The sequence below is a fragment of the Telmatherina bonti genome (genome assembly GCF_933228915.1).
Source record: "Telmatherina bonti genome assembly, chromosome: 20".
NCBI classification, from domain to species: domain Eukaryota; kingdom Metazoa; phylum Chordata; class Actinopteri; order Atheriniformes; family Telmatherinidae; genus Telmatherina; species Telmatherina bonti.
Genome location: NC_136618.1, coordinates 18036082 through 18053361, shown reverse-complemented (window position 1 = coordinate 18053361; position 17280 = coordinate 18036082).

The window sequence follows — 17280 nt, the reverse complement described above, 5'->3', positions numbered from 1 at the left end:
AAGAACAAGTGTAGTCATTGGAGCTGCAGTGATGAAAAGGATGATGAAAGGCAGGGGTGAAAAGCTGAAATGCAGTGGGGGGCTGTTTAAAATGTCCTCCATTTCATCAAAGTGATTATTGGGGGTACTTAGCAGCTTTCATATTAAAATGATTAAGGTCTCTTTGAAAAACTAAGAGCTGGTGTGGATCTAGTCTGTGGGAGGCCTGGAATAAAAGGCTCTGGTGGCAGAAGAAGAATGAGGCTTAAATACCTTGCAGAGAGCGGACTACATGGCGTGTCTTTTTAGTCTCTCTGCACTGCTTCTGTTCTTTTTTCAGGTGGATTCTCTTTGCCATGTGTCTTCAACAAGGGGCTTCAGATAAAAGAAAAAAAAATAGAGGGGACAAATTTGGTGCAAACAGCTTACACCCTTTCTTAAAAAAATAGTTTCACAGAAACACATGAAATGTTAAAGCCAAGACTAAATGGGAATAAAAGAAGTTGAAATTGAATTTGAAACCACCCACTAAATATAGACGTGGGGCAGGGCCAAGATGAGACTGAAGTTCACATATTTGAACATCTTGTAACAATTAAAGTTGACATGGCTGCATTTCTAGAATAATTGAGAGTAAAATGAAGGCCTCAGAGAGGGTGAGAATCTAAGAACCTAAAAATGCTAACAAGCGTGCTCTTCTAATAAAAATATCATCAGTTTGGGATTTTATTCTCAAAAACAAGTTGAAACTCTTTCATGGAAAGACAAAAACTTGTATTGGAAAAATTCATAAATGCAGCAGAATCTATTTTATAATTAATTTAGTGTGACCATACTTACACTTGCATTAGATAAAAAGTAATTATTTTATCATCAAAATAGTGGACACAATGTACTGGGATCTGAAGAGGAGAGCTTTCTTCTCATCAGTGCATAGTTAGCACTCAGGATGGTATTTCAGAGCATTAGTGCACATTGCATGTGTAAAGTGCACATTATAAAAAGGCATCATGAATGCTTAATGATATACAGCATATAGGTTTTTGGAGCAACTTGTTCTGCCTCGTTTCATGGAAGGCATTGTTACGTAACCAAGAAAAAGAGAAAATGTGTTCTTAGCAGCATGTTGTAATAGTATGTATCTCCCCTCACAGCTTTCTAATATTTTAACTTTTCTTGCTGCTTTTTTTTATTTTCAAATGTGTCGATTGCATCAAACCAAAATGATATACTTGTCAAAAGCATACATTTCCTAGTACAAACATTTAATACATTATCTTGTGGAAAGAAGCCCTTAACACATAATTGGCTGTATATTTCATCCTTTTCACAATCAGAATCAGATTTAGATGTACTTTATTGAATGCAGACTGGGAAATAGCAGTGTTACAGCTGAATTATAAAGGGAATAAAAGTAAAATGAAAATAACTACGTCATGTAAAAATATTATTTGGAATGACAAATTGCAATAAGAAATAGCACTTTAACATATATCCAGATGTAAAATTGAAAAGATCAAGAAAAGTTAAGGAGCTGCACGTGGCATACTGGTTAGTGCTCTGGCCTCACAGCAAGAAGGTTGCTGATTTGAGCCTCGGCTAAAAGGAGGGTCAAAAGTGCTTTCTGTATCGAGCATGTTCTCCCCCTATATGCATGGGTTCTTTCCAGGTACTCTGGCTTTCCGCCACCAAAGACATGCATGTGAGGTTGATTGGTTACTTTAAATTGTAGGAGTGAGTTTGGGCTTGAATGGTTGTTTGTCTTTCGGTGTCGACCCCAAGCGCCCACCACCGGTGGTTAAAAGTGAAGCATATGCGAAGATGCAAAAATTTACAGGTCATTCCTCATCCGCAGGGGCCCCAATACAGAGCAAATCCCCATAGAGTCCCATGTTAAAAAAAAACAACTTCACAACGAAAATAAACATGTTTACAGTCATTTTATGTAATTTCATCTTGACATTCAGCATAATTTTAGAGGCATATCATTTTGACTGACAGGTACCCGATCTCCAGCCACCAGAAGGGAGATTGTAGACAAACACAATTATTTGGTGATTAACAACATGATTTAGCTTTGGCCCACTTACCTCTGTTAGCTGGTTAGCTTGGTTAGATCGGTTAGATCGGCAGGCTCGTGTTCGCTAGATGTCAATCATCCACCCCCACACTTACAGCCGCCCCTTAGCTCTACCTCTTTGCCCATTTTTGTACTTTCCTGGAATAAAGTACATCTTGGCATCATCTCAAGATTACGTGAGATGATGCCAAGATGGCGACGGTGGGAACCGCCCAATGAGCTTCAGTTCAGCTCTTTCATATACAGTCTATGGTTGTCCCTCTGATGGACAATGCGATCTGTCCAGGGTGTACCATGCGTCTTCCCCATAGACTGTATATAAAGAGATGGACGTACCCTCCGTGACGTAAGCCATAGGTTTCTGAAGAGCTGAATTGAAGCTCAGTGGGTGGTTCCTACCATCGCCATCTTGGCAGAGGCATGCACGTCGTCTAGCCCAGAAAATACAAATATGGGCAAAGAGGTGGAGCTGAGAGGGGGGCTGTGAGAGTCATAGCAGATGATTAACATCAAGCGAACTCCGAGCTTTCTGTAGCTAAAAGCTAACCCCGAGATAACGGGAGCTAACTGGCTAATGGAGGTAAGCGAGCTAAAGCTAAGTCACGTTGTTAACCGGCTAAAAACCGCGGTTGTTCTACATTCTTTTGACTTGAAGTCGGAGATTGGTACCTGTCAATCCAAAGGCCACGCCCCTAAATATGCCGAATTTAGAGATTAAATTACTTTTATATGGGTGAGTTTGAAATAAATTCACTCCCCCTGTAGTTGTCATGAAGGTAAACCTGACCTATTAACCGAAAATGGATTTTTGAACCAGGTTGTAAACATGTTAATTTCTGCCGTGAATGTTGGCCTTTTTAACATAGGAGTCTATGGGGATTTGCTCTGTTTTGCAGCCAGCCCCTAGTGGATGAAGGGGGAACTGCAGTTTTATGCACTTCTGCATAGGCTTCGCTTTTAACCGCTGGAGGTTGCCGCTTAGTCTTGCCTTGTGACTGCTATATATATAATATATAATTTAGAAAGCTTTATTTTAATGTGCTCCGTGTTTTAACTAATCATCATTTATCCACTTTGTGACTGTCAGTAGCTCATTCCCATCTTGAATCCTGCCATGATAAATAATTGTTGTGAACTGGAACCAGTCAGCAGGAACCAAGGAGGTAAAGATGGTTCTTTCCTCCTCTCCTGACATCCTCCGGCAAAAAACTTACTATAGCTTTTATTTATCTTTGCAATATAAGAACCTGGTCTCACTAGAATGACAGCCTAGCAAGCCTGTCAAACAACAAAGGCAACAATAATTTCTGCTTTACTATTAGAGCTTTCAGAACAAACTGTGCATGTTGGAAAGCACATCAGTCAGTCACATTACAAATTGTTGGGCTCAGTATGCAGTAAATGCTACAGAGGAGCAAATATTGATTAATTGATTAGCGTCTGAATGTGACTTTGCTCGGCTGAATGTTAATGGCCGTGTACAGATGCCTTGTGAGGCACACGGAAAGGAAAAAAAACAGTTTTGTCTGGATTAACAGCTTGTGTCATAAAACCACTGACTTAAGTGAACAGGAGAGAGGGGGCATGACCTCTGGATGGGAGGGGGCGGACTTGAGACTGCAAGTGGATAACAGATTTTTTTTTTGTAAACCTTATAAAAAGGTTGGGCTGTTCCTGGAAATGGATTTTTAAGGCTCCTACTTTCTTAAAATCCAAACATAGATCTCACGTCACAAAACACGACACAATGTTCTGTCCTCACGTTGGATGGATTATAGAGACAAGTTGAAGCAAACAGCAGGTTGATATTAATATGCAGCCTTGTGGGGAGGAAAAACACTGCAGTTAGGTGTTCAATAGGCAGACGCAACATTATGTTTAACTGAGTAGCTCTTACAGGTAGACAGTAAAACGCTTAATACTTAACTACCGAATTTGCGTTGCTCTGTAAATGATTGTTTGCCAGCTTTAAACTGATCAACCGAACCTTAACCATGGGCAGCACATAAAATATTTAGACTTTTAACTTTTTCTTATTTTACCATAAACATTGAAGTCAATTTCTTTTCTTTTCTTTACTTTTCACATGTTGTTAAGTCTTCTACAGACTTTAACTGGTTGAACTGGCTGTGGAACCTTTTCTAGTGCCAGACATTATTTGTCTTTAGTTTCAGACACACTAGTTAGCTATGGTGTTCCCCAAGGTTCTGGACTGGAACCAATTGTCCTGTCTTTATTAATTTTTCTTTTGGACAGTACCCTTAGGAAACATGATATACTGAATTATGTTATGATGCGAGACACCAATGTTTGTTTCTCTGTACAGTCTGGGGAAAATAACCAGCTGCTGATGTCAGAGGCATTTGTTGAAAGCATAAGGGGATTTAATCAAAATCATGAGCATGTTATCCCAAACTAATGCTGAAAAACTGGTGCGTACATTTATTACCTCCGCCAAGGAGATTATGTTTTAGCTAGCATTTATCTGTTCTGTCTGTCTGTTTGTTAGCAACTTTACACAAAAAACACTGAATGGATTTTTGTTTTGTTTTTTGGTTGTTTGTTTGATTTTTTTAGGAAGAGCTTTAGTCTAACTTGGATTCCATTAAATTTGTGGGACCGATCCGAATCACCATTTAATCCTATATAGCCAGATGAGCTATACAGTAGTATACAATTTGGTATGCAATTTAACTATTTACTGAAGAATCTAGTTCAAATAACATGTTTAATTTTTGCAGTTGCTACATAATGTAATTTAAGACAAAATAAAATGAATGTACATTATTTATATTTGCAGCATTTCATTTATATTTTAGAATTTCTAGCTTGTCAAATTAAATGTTTTCATGAAATTAAAATTGCATGAATTTTACTCTTGCAAACCAAAGCAAAGAAAGGAACTTAACAGTCACTCAAATATGAACAACTGAGGGATATGATATTGCTAACAGAGAGTCTGCACATTTACCACCAGGTCCCAAGATCACAGGAAGTGAAACAGTGGCAGCTTTACCTTGATGGGCAATATGCAGGATGTCAAAAAACAACTGCATGTTGTCCTCACATTACATGCATTCATTCAGGGGACAGAGACAGTCAATCACTCCTGGCAACTAAGGCATCTTGTCCTAGACTAAATCTCTCCAGTTGGATGCAGGCTCATCTGGATAAGTTGCATAAGAGTGGAATATAACACAGAGCAAAGGTAACACTGGGATATGTACTGCATATATATATATATATATATATATAAATATATAAATATATATATATATATATATATATATATATATATATATATATATATATATATATATATATATATATATATATATATATATAATATATATATATATATATATATATATATATATATATATATATATATATATATATAAATATATATATATATATATATATATGTGTGTGTGTGTGTGTGTGTGTGTGTGTGTGTGTCCCCAAGTGTGTTTTTAATGTGTCTTTTAATAATTTTTTTTCATTTTGATCAATCATTTATCATGCGTCATTATTTCTTATTTTCTTACTTTTCATCTATATTATACAATATATTAATATGAACATTTTTATCAATCTCATAAAATTTGCATATCTGTTAAACATAGAAATTTAGTGTTAAATTTAATCCTGTTCTTACTTTTATCCTAATGTGACCCATTCTACTCCACTCCTAAATCTCATCAATAAACCAGTCCTTCATTTCAGAGTCTCAAAACAAGTCTGAGATTGAAATAAATTTCCAGCTGAAAATGAGCCATTTCTCCCTCATCCAGAAATCAATTCAACGCACAGCAGAGAAGTAGAAACGGAAAAAAAAAAAAAAAGTTAACGTCTCATCTCTGCTGCTTTTCCTCAGAGAGCATGAGCATTGTCTAGAGACAGTGCAGAGATCTTCTACCAAGGCTTATTAATTCACTACTCTCATCTCCCCGAGCTGGCTATCATTACAGCCCTATATATAGAGTCGCACAGGGAATAGTGAGGGATGCACACTCACATTAACATTAATGACTTTAGGCTCTGCTCATGAGCCTTGTATGCTCAGACGCACTCACACGTTCAACTGAGAAAGAATGTGCTCACGTCCCATGAAATAAATGTTTACAAACAAAAGAACGACTGGTTTCTTTTTCACTACCATATCATTTCTTATTTAAATATTAATTGTGCGTCAGATAATGCTGCATGCAAGAGCGGAGTCCAGGATTTTTCAGTAGGTTGCTTGATTGCATGCTCCTACTGAGTTTGCTAATGAACAAACATCAGTGTCCCCCTGTGGCTGTTGTTAAGGACCAGTGTGCTGCTGTATTGTGAGAGCAGGATAGCACTGTGTTGGTCCTTCCGATGTAATTCCATCCTGATCTCAGCGGGATTGACACTGCCCATTTCATTATTTTGCATTGTGGTAATCAGGATCTAATGTCCAACATGGCTACTCTTGATTTGGTGTACAGATCCAAACACATCATGTTGAACAGGATGCATTTGAGGACTTTAAAGTCCTTTCTCCCCTGCAGCACCCCCAGCTGCCCTTCCTCAGGCCCCATCCTGGGTGGCTCAGTAGTGGGATAGCAGATGGTGCTCATAGGGAGGGAGGGGGCATGCACACATACTCCTGTCCCCCTGCCCGAGCCTTCAGGGTGTTTGCAGCGTGGCAGGAGCTTCAACCCAGCAGCAGCAGAATGTGACCCCACTCTCTCTTCTGCACTGCCCTAAGGCCTGCAAACAGTCAGTCACGCAGAAACCAATGACAAGGCCAATGCCATTCTCCTCCACAAACACACGAGCAAGCACAAGGGCCACAAGGATGGGTCGATTCTTAGTTATTTCCCCCCATCGAGGATCCATTAGGTGTCTTGTGCACGCATGTCGCTCACACGTTACAGGAGGATGAATGATTTATTCAGGGTGGCTTTACAATTGTCAGAGATGGATGGCATCAATAGGGGTTTTGTCCTTGCTGATGAATCAGGCGATTTGCCGTTTTAAACAAATCTATCCTCATGCTGCTGTACAAGCATGAAGGGAGACACAGGTGAGAAAAGGGAAAACGTGAGGCCCTTTGCTCCGCTTACACAAATATAAGCCAGGTGATTTGGGAGTATGGAGAGGATTAAGAGCTCTCTCTGTGGGCAGTGTAACACAATAGCAAAGAACTGTGGGTCAGGGCCTTGAGACCCCTGAGCACCAGGGCATCAGCTGCCTGTCTCCAGGTGGGAATGCAAGGGAAAAACTGCGAGTGGCCTGACACCTGGATACAATTATTCTGTGTTGTAATATTTTGTGTTAATTCAAAGCAATGCATGTATATAATTTTAGAGTCATCACACCATGAATAATTGAAGAGCATTTTTTTTAATTGTCTTAAAGATATAAACCCGGCATATGGAACCCCCTCTGGGATTAGCAGACAAGTTTGCCTAGAAGCATTATAAAAATTTGAATAAGCACCCATTTAGATTATTTAGCTATGGGAATACTGAAATAATGCACAATATTATATGGTCAATGAGGAGATAAAGCACCATTTAATCAAAATGAATGAAGAAGGAGGAAAATGACACATCACTTGGGGGGGTAATATTATTTAAGTATGCAGGTTTGATTTAATCTGCATCCTCCAACAGTGTGCCTGTCTCGCATTAGACACTAGGTTATTGCAGAGTTCTGTGAAATAGATGCAATAGGCTGAGCTTGTGTTTTCCTGGAGGCGCACTGCATGCTCTCGTGTCAGTCTCGCTCAATGCTGGCAATGACCAAATCCATCATGACATGTGGACAACAAAGAGCTACAAGAATGTCTGCTTTAGTGTTGCACACACACACACACACACACCACACTGCGTCTTAGAGGGCTGCACACATTGCACTATCTCCCTGGAACACAAGCATATCCCCATGCACAGGGAGCATTACATGTCACACAAACAGTGAAATCTTTAAGCACCATATCCAAAGGAAAAAGCCCCATCAAAAAGCACCGCTCAACATGAAATACTGTGAAGCTGTTGATGGTGCCAGAGCGGAACTAGGCAGCTAGACGGGGAATTTTTCCAGATAAAGCTTTCTGGTAGAAAATTGGGAGAGTCCAGTCATCAGTATGTTCCAGGCAATTCTTTAAATTAGCCCGAGATTAGGGAGTGCATGGTGATTAAGCTCATTTGAAGTATTGAGGATCCGTCTGGGCATTGGCAAAAGCCACACTTTAATTAATCTGGTAATGGATGAGAAAAATAAGCACTCTTACGCACATATCAGCATTTTGCTTAACAGGAGGAAGTAGAAGATGGAGGGTGGAGGGGGTGGAAGGGGTGGAATGGCTTTTTAAAGGCAGACACAGAGTGAAATGGAGCATGTTGCCTACAGGGAAATTAGCACAGTGTAGTCTGATGAATGCACCATTGTATCTATGTTATGATGAAAAAAAAGATTGTATGAAGTTTTTGTGTGTGCGCATGTGTGTGTGTAAGTGTGTGTAGCCCTTGTCTAGGAGTTTTCCTTGGAAACAAGGTACGTATGAGAAATTTGGATCATGGAGAGAAGGGTAGAAGTGCGATGTTAGTTGTGATAACTGTATTGTGTTAAAGAAACAATGAGAATACAACTGATTTTGTTCTGTTTTTTATTTTTTGTTTGCTTTTTTTCTTTTTTTTCTTTTTTTTTTAGAATAACTTGAGTAAAAGACATGCAGTGATTTATCCACAAACACAGACTTAACCACTCTTTTAACTTCCTCCTTCCAGTGTGATGAATATCTGTACTTGCTTGTTCATTTATCTTATAAGGCTTGACAAAATAGCTGCATGTGCATAAGCACACACCATAGCAAACTGCAACAAAAGCAACATTAAGTGGCACAGTCCCTGAACTAAGCTGGTGCTTGTTAAATTATTGAACCCTGGGAAAAAAAATAAAAAGGAGGGGGTGCTGGAAGAGGTTAAGAGAGACTGCAGGATACCTTGTGTTCGTCCATGGTGGTCAGGAATCCAGCAGCATCAAGGCTTCTCACCCAGGACTGCCGCAGGAGTGGACTTCTTCGCCTAATTAGGCTTACACCCCTTTAACATTTAATAATGGCCAGCTGGATCTTCAGTTGAATACTTAATCCAAGTCGATACTGAGGGATTTTACAAAGATTACGAGGATTATGAGACAAAAGAGTGTCCCTTCCTGCTTCAAACCCCCACCCCAACATTTTACAGATATATGAATTTAGCTTCCCAACTCCCAGTGCACCGTCAGCAGACACAAGAACATACATCGCAGGCGTCTATTTCTGCATCTTTTGTTAAGCTGCAGGATCTCAGACATCAGGGGAGAACAGATGCATGCACTGCGTCATGCAGCCGGCCAAATCTGTGCCAGTGCGTATCACACAGAGCGGTGGATGGTATAATAAGCAGAGAATGAGAGATCTTCAGAGAGGGTGTCCTAAAAAGCCTGATCACATATGGGGAGGTCAGTGGACCATCTGCTGTTTGATTGTTATCTTGGACAGCTCTCACCATACCTGCACAGCAGCGCACTGAAGGCATTTACCACTTCTCTAATTCAAAAGAAATCATGTTTTTAAAGGAAAACTCAGAGGCTCTTGAAGAGCGATTGCCAAAAAAAAAAATTGCCAAAAATGCACTTAAATTTCAAAAGATGAAAAATAAAAATCAGCTGCTTGCTATACTCATAGCCTCCACACAGGATTTTTACCACAGTGTCCATCTTCAGTTCACCTTACATTAAGACATGTCACTTGCTATTTACCTCTTCTGACAAGACCCACCGGACATACAGCCCTTGTCAGCTTTCCTCTGAACCAAGTTCACAGCTTGAAAAACAGATAATACTAGCGTGGCCTACTTATTTTCCCCTGCCTTTTCCCATGTGTGTAATAAGTAGTGATGGCATGTCCTCTTAAGAGAGCATAACCAAATGTGAAGAGATTTTTGTAGAAGACTGGTCAGTCTAAGAGAGTTACAGAAATAAACAGAAAAGTGTCTTCAGATGGAAAAGACAAAACGGTAAAATGACTCAGTTGTTGCTGCTGTTCAGACTAAGAACAGAAGCTTTTAATAACTCTCACTAATAAAAATTTTTTTTTTTTTAAAAACTAGGTAATTCATCAATATGATATGACAATTTGACTTTTGTAAACTTGAACAAAATCATAAATAATGTAATTTTCTTTTTGAATACAAAATGTTGAAATATTATTTAATACATCTATTTGGTTAAGTTAAGGCCAAGCGGCAACCTCCAGTGGTTAAAAGTGAAGCCGATGCGTAGTGCATAAAACTGCAGTTCTCCCTTCATCCACTAGGGGCTGAGAAACAGAGCAAATCCCCATAGACTCCCATGTTAAAAAGGCCAACTTCGCAGCAGAAGTAAACATGTTTACAGCCTGGTACAATAATCCATTTTCGGTTTATAGGTCAGGTTTACCTTCATGACAACTGTGGGGGGAGTGAATTTTTTTTCTAACTCATCCATTTAAAAGTAATTTAATCTCAAAGTTTGGCATATTTAGGGACATGTCCTTTTGACTTACAGGTACCCGATCTCCCACTTCAAGTAAGAAGAACGTAGAACAACTGCAGTTTTTAGCCGGTTAACAACGTGACTTAGCTTTCGACTGCTTACCTCCGTTAGCTGGTTATCTCCTGTTTCGGGGCTAGCTCGGTTAGCTCTCAGCTACAGGCAGGTCGGAGTTTGCTCTATGTCAATCACCCACCATGACGCTCACAGCCCTTCTCTCAGCTCTACCTCTTTGCCCATTGTATTGTCCAGGTGAGACGACACGCATGCCCCTGCAAAGATGGCAATGTGTGAACAACCCACCAAGCTTCATTTTTTTTTAAATTTATTTATTTATTTATTATTTCTTGATTTAACAGAAACTTCAGAAACCTATGGGTGACGTCACAGGTGCTCCGTCCTGTTTTTTATATACTGTCAATCAACCCCATTTGTGACTGTTTTTATTTAATACTGAGCTGAAATGAAAACAAGACACAGAAAAGGTGGGGATTGGCTGAATTTCTAAGACCAGTTATGTTAACTTATGTGAGCTATGTGAATCTTTCTTTTTATTTATTTTTTTCTGCCCTTGTCGCTTTTCATATTTTTGGTAAAACACATGTTCAGGAGTAGTTAAAAAAATAAATAAATAAATAAATAAAAAAAAAAAGTCAATGCCAATCAGCTGTTGTCGCCAAGGTTAGGTGGTGTTCTGCCAAAATGCACATATGTGATCAGGTTTATCTTTTAAGAAGAGTCAAAACGCCTCTAAAAGAGCTTTAAATATAATTTTTGGGTGCTTTACTAACTAAAAACCAGTTAAACAATTCAGACATATATAACATATACTGCATCTAGTGCATCTTCTGAATATCAAACTCTTCTGAAACGGTCATATTGCAACACATATAATGCCAAGCTTCTGTATGTGAATGACACAATGAACAAGTGTTTATATAAGTGTACATAATGATGTTGGAGGAGTGTTTGTGGTCCGAGTTAAAGTCCATCCAGTCCAGAGTCAGAATTATACAACTCGGAATATTTGTTATCTTGAAGTTTTTCAGTATACGTTTTTTCTTCAGATAGTGAAGTCTTGCGAAGGACATTCAAGGTTTTCAAACAGTTTATACTACACTATTTTATTTTCTGTATCATGATTAAACTGTGTTAAAATAGCTGTCATTGTTACCTGAAAGTCTTTTTCACATACAGACAAATAAATCATAAAGTGTCAAAAGTCTATTTAACACTAAATGAATAAAACCCATTGTATCAGGGTGACATAATGCAACTAATGACACAAATTTCTGCCCAAAATGTTTGTCATGGATGAAAACTGAATATGAGGCGGCGGCTGCTAAAATGTATAAAATCCAAGCACTTAGAAATGATTGTCAAGGTAGGTTACTGCAATGGTTATATTTCAAAATAAACTATTGTACAGAGACTGGTTAGCATAATCGTATTGTAATGTAACTGAATGTCAAAGACTGCAAAGGCCAGTTCCCTGTTAATTATCTTAATTTATGTCTTTATCTTATCAGTTTAATGGCTGAACAAATGGGCAAATGAATGAACAGATGAATCAATGAATGAATGTAGTACCACCTGATGGTGCCCAACGATTACAAGCATTTAAACTTTTTGCGCTGTCCAGTACGCACAGAGAATCCTTCATTCTTTTTTCATATTTCACTCTGTAAACGCTGGAACATCCAAAGTCTTTGCATTTTCATTTTGAGGTTCAGTCTTTTCTTTGCTAAGGTTCCAATTTTTATTGTGAATGTGTTTAAAAATGAGGTGATATTTTTCAAGAATTGGTAAAATGACCCTTTAAATCTCTGATATTTGCTCCAGTTCTCCAGAGCCCTGGAAGCTTGAGGGTCCTACCCAGTATCTTGGCTATTCCATGTGTGTGTGTGTGTGTGTATATATATATATATATATATATATATATATATATATATATATATATATACATACATACATACATACATACATACACACACACACACACATATATATATATATATATATGGCTTCATTGTTGAAGGCATGTATAAGCTCATATTATAGAAAGTAAATCAAGTCTGAGTTACTTTGTGGGTCACCTCAACAAATAACCGATGTTAAGTCAATCAAATGGCTCTGGATTAGACAGCCACTCTTCACACACGGGATTAGGCCCACTGACACTGGCCGGGCCACTTACATAAACACACTGTCACAAGCCTGTTGTGTAAAACACACACACATCCTACTGTATAACCTACATTTGTGTTACAGTGTAAATCTGAGCTGCTTCCTTTCTACCAGATGACCCTGGATTCTACGTTTTGAGGTTGCTGAAGCAATGCATAACAGTTGCATTTAGCCACTCTGGATGGCATCCCTCTCCTGCTGGGAGTGAGGCATCTTAATTCAAGATGTGGATCTCTGTCAGCAGGTGAACGCTGGTATAATCAGCCAACCATATGTCCTCCAATCCCCTGGCTGATTAAGGTTTCCTTTCTCCCTTCACTGATTGCTGTATGGGTTGATAAATCATTTCCCTGTGAGAAATGCTAATCATATGGTAATACAGGTTCAAACTGTCCAAGCCAGTAACAGCTTACACTTCGTCTGACCTCTGTGTCTGTTACAGAAAAGAAAGCTGAGTTATGTGCCTTTCTGAGAAGACAAAATTTCTCTATTTGTGTTTTTCCAGACATTTGTTGGCCTTTTCCTCCCACACGGCCCATCTGTGTCGCTGGGTTAGTCACAGGAACTGCTTCTGCAATCCCCCTCAATCTCTTTTTGGGTCACCGGAGCAACTCTGCTCCACAAGTCGTGAACAAATTGCAAACCAGATCTCGGTCAAATCATGAACACATCACTAATACTAATACCTCTCCCACACATATCCTGTTTAGATGTCTGATATGACGCAAACATCACTCCCCTGCTGTGGAATTGGGTATTGAATTTAGGTTATGACCGTTTACCTTGTTATCATATGGTTTTATGCAGCAGCAAGCAAATACAGTGCAGTGATGCCTTAATACAGCTAAAGCCCCAGTGAAACCAGCCACCATGCAGGAAGAGTTCATCCCATTTTAGCAGCTGATGAACATCTGTTCAGTATTAGTGGTTACAGCTTTGTGGTCCAGGCTCCTGTGGTTACAGTGCAGAGCTCAGCTGATAACGCTGAATCTTCAGGTGCAGCCAGCTTCTGTTCAGCGGTAGAAACAGAACAAGAGCACATTTCCAGTTTGTCCCTTATGCAAGCTAAAACCAGTGAAAGAACGTGCAAATACCACTAAAGATGTGAAACTAATAGCCATACTTGACTGGGGGGTTAAAAAAAAAAAAAAAAAAAAAAAAAAAGTCAAAGCACCGCTCAACTAACTTCATGCAAACATTATAACAATGTAGATATGAGAAATATTTTGTTACACTGACATTTAACTGATGATTAAATTTAAAAATGGACCATTAAAACATCCGGCTATGTTTATATAAAAAGCATTTTCAGTTTGCGCATTTTTTTACTATTCTTCATTTACCAAACATTTTTGTGTGTTGATGTTTTGGATTATGGGAATGTACAGTAAGAAGCTGTATGTGAGATTATGAGCTCTTTTCTCCTCTTGGAAACAAGTTGAAGCTGACATTTGCCACCTACATTTTTTGTATTCTTTAATTTAACAGTTGGACTGACGCCATGAGAGCGATGCCAGATCCTTTAGTGCACTCAAACAGACTGATACAAATAACTAAAACATTTCAGAAGACAGCAATGCAAAACATAATTTCATTAAAACAAAAATAATTTCTCCTAAAAGTTTTCACCATTCCAACAAGTTTATTTAATCATTAGTTTGATTTCTTAATTCACTTTTATTCAAATGACCAATAAAAGGGATCCGTTTTTTTTTCCTGTGCAGAGGACCAGAAACAAACATGAGTGAAGCAAACTAAAAGTGACTCCGATTCAAGACAGAAACGATAGTTTTGTTGTCTAAAACAACTCAAGCTTCAAAAACTTTATAGCTGTTTAGAGATCTATATTGTTACTATTTGCACAGCATCATTACTAAAGTCGTTTGCATATCGTACTGAATATTGCATACTCAGTGGCTCAGGTGGAGCCGCTTGTCTTCTGACCTGACGGTCAGCGGTTTGAGTCCTGCTCCCCTACCTGCACAGCCCTGAGGAGGATTGTCCTCCAGTCCCAAGCCTGGATAAATGCAGACTGTCACATTGGGAAGGTCATCTGGTGTAAGACACGTGCCAATTCCCCTGAACGTTGCTTCGCTGTGGAAACCCCTTTAGAGGGACAAGCTGAACAGGAACAGCAGCTGAATATTGTATATTCCAAAATATAATAGGTATATGTAACACAAGGGTGGCCCGGGGCATGTTAAAATAAAAAAGAAAATAAACAAACATGTTAAAAAAAAAAAAAAAAAAAAAAAAGGGGTCCTCCCGGCCACCTTGGTTCTTTTGAAAATCAGGGGGAGCAGAGTCAACCACACTAAGTCTCAATAAAAACCAGTTTAACAAAAAGATAAAATAATAAAAAGGTTAAAAAGTTAAAATAATAAAACCCAAGTCCTCTAAAATGCCCCTAAAATTTCCTTTAAAACGTCCTTTAAAATGACCACTGTGCGGCTTGGGGTGGCCCTCCTCTCTGCAGCGACGGATCCCATCTTCTCAGCCTTCCTTCGGCAACGTCACGTCCAGGACCTGCAGAGAGGAGCATACGCGGCAGTCTACACGCTTAGGAGGGGAACCCTCCTGCCTGGCCTCTTCCGCTGGACCCTAAACTAAGCCATTTTACTCACGCTTGGTCCTGGGCCAGGAGTATCTGTAGGCCCAGGACTGAGTAGCTGCGCCTTTGGGTCCAGACCGGCTGCTGCACTTCAGGCTCCGCCTGGCCACCACCAAGCCGCGTTGGGACCAGTCATCACTGACCCCTCAGCAGTCTCGTCGTTGTCGCCATCGTTGCCATCATCCATTTTCAGGAGCGCTGTCCCCTTCCTTGTCCTGCGCTCTTCTGCTTCTGTTTCTCTCCTCTGCCACACCTGTTGGTCCTTTAAAGAGTCTGCCCAGCCACTCACAGGTGTTCCCACTTAACAATTAAGGGCGAGGTCGATAGGCCTCCAAGAGGGTTAGTAACCAAACAACAGTTAAAAACATATGCAGTAAAACTATTTCAATTTAAAACCCATGCTTTTGACCCCGTCATATACAGAGTGTATAAATAGAATATATACAAGACAATATAGCAATCTCTTGAAGCTGCTACAGATGATGAAGGAGAATAATATTTTTTAGCCTTGTTCTGACTAGCTTTTAGTTCTAACTCACTCGTCAGGAAACCTTCATCAAATTCACCACAATGAGAATTATTGACACACCCTTTGCACAGTGTAGTGTGTTTTTATATATCATTTTATTTATTTATCTAGTTTTTTTTTTATTAAGGAGTGAGTGTTAGTGTGAGTGGCTGTTTGTCTCCCTGTGTGGCCCTGCGATGGACTGGCGAGGTGTCCAGGATGTACCCTGCCTTTCGCCACAGACTGCTGGGAAAGGCTCCAGCTTCCCTGCGACCCTTCATTGGCCTAAGAGGTTAGGATAATGGATGAATGAATATCTTTTTTATTAATTCAAATATTAAGTTAGTAAGAGTTTTTGCACGTTATTTTGCTTTTGGTAGTGTATTTTCTTTTTGCAAAACATTCTTTCTAATGTTTTAAATGGATATGTTCTCAGATGTTGTCATGTGCACTGAAATGTTACGTGTAATTTTGGACTGCATTTGTTCTTCTGCTGCTGGAGCGTTCTTGGATTATGTTGGTTTCTTTTTTTTTTTTTTTTTTGTTAAATATTGTGTATTTCAGTTTTATTGTTGCATTTATGAGCTATTGTGTTTTGCTGTCATGTTCTCTTCAGTGCCACCGGTCTAGCTACGTGGTTTTATTCTTAACAGAAGAAGAGTCAGAGCCATCAGCAAGTTATTTCTGGCTGCATTATCATTCTTGTTTTTGTTAGTTTGCTTTTTTAGAGCCAAATAGTCAACCTAAACTGGTCATGAGTTTCTGTTGTCTCCACTCAGTTTTTAATCATTTGCTAGCAATAAGCAATAATTTTGATAATGTATACCCATTTTCTTATTTTCCCCACCAATGTTTTTCTCTTCTGACTATGGCTACTTGCTGAGTGGCGTAGGTGCACATTCCTGTGTTTGTGTGATTCACACATTCCACAGGCTTTGGGAGAGGTCCTGATGACCAAATTCCTATAGTGGTGGGTTACAGTGGTGTGTTTACATACCAGACATGCTCCTGGGAGACAGAGTGACTGACACAATAGACTTGCCTGTGCTGTCTGTGCATCACAGCAGGTCTCCAGCACATCATCATTTCTCAATAAGCTCCCAAATACACAGAGGCTTGTGGTCTGAACGTGGAATTCATCAGACTGAAGCATGATATGTGGTGCATAGTAAAAGACGAAAACAAGCTGTTGGGGATCCCAGCTGGGGCTCTGGCAAGCTGGAATAAAGGTTTAAACGCCAGATGATTAACACATTGACTGAAAATTGACAATTTACTGGGTAATGAAAATAAAAATGTATTTGCAGCTTTACAGCTAATGAAGAAGTTGGGTGGCAAAAACTGTAAAAAAATATTCATCTGCTG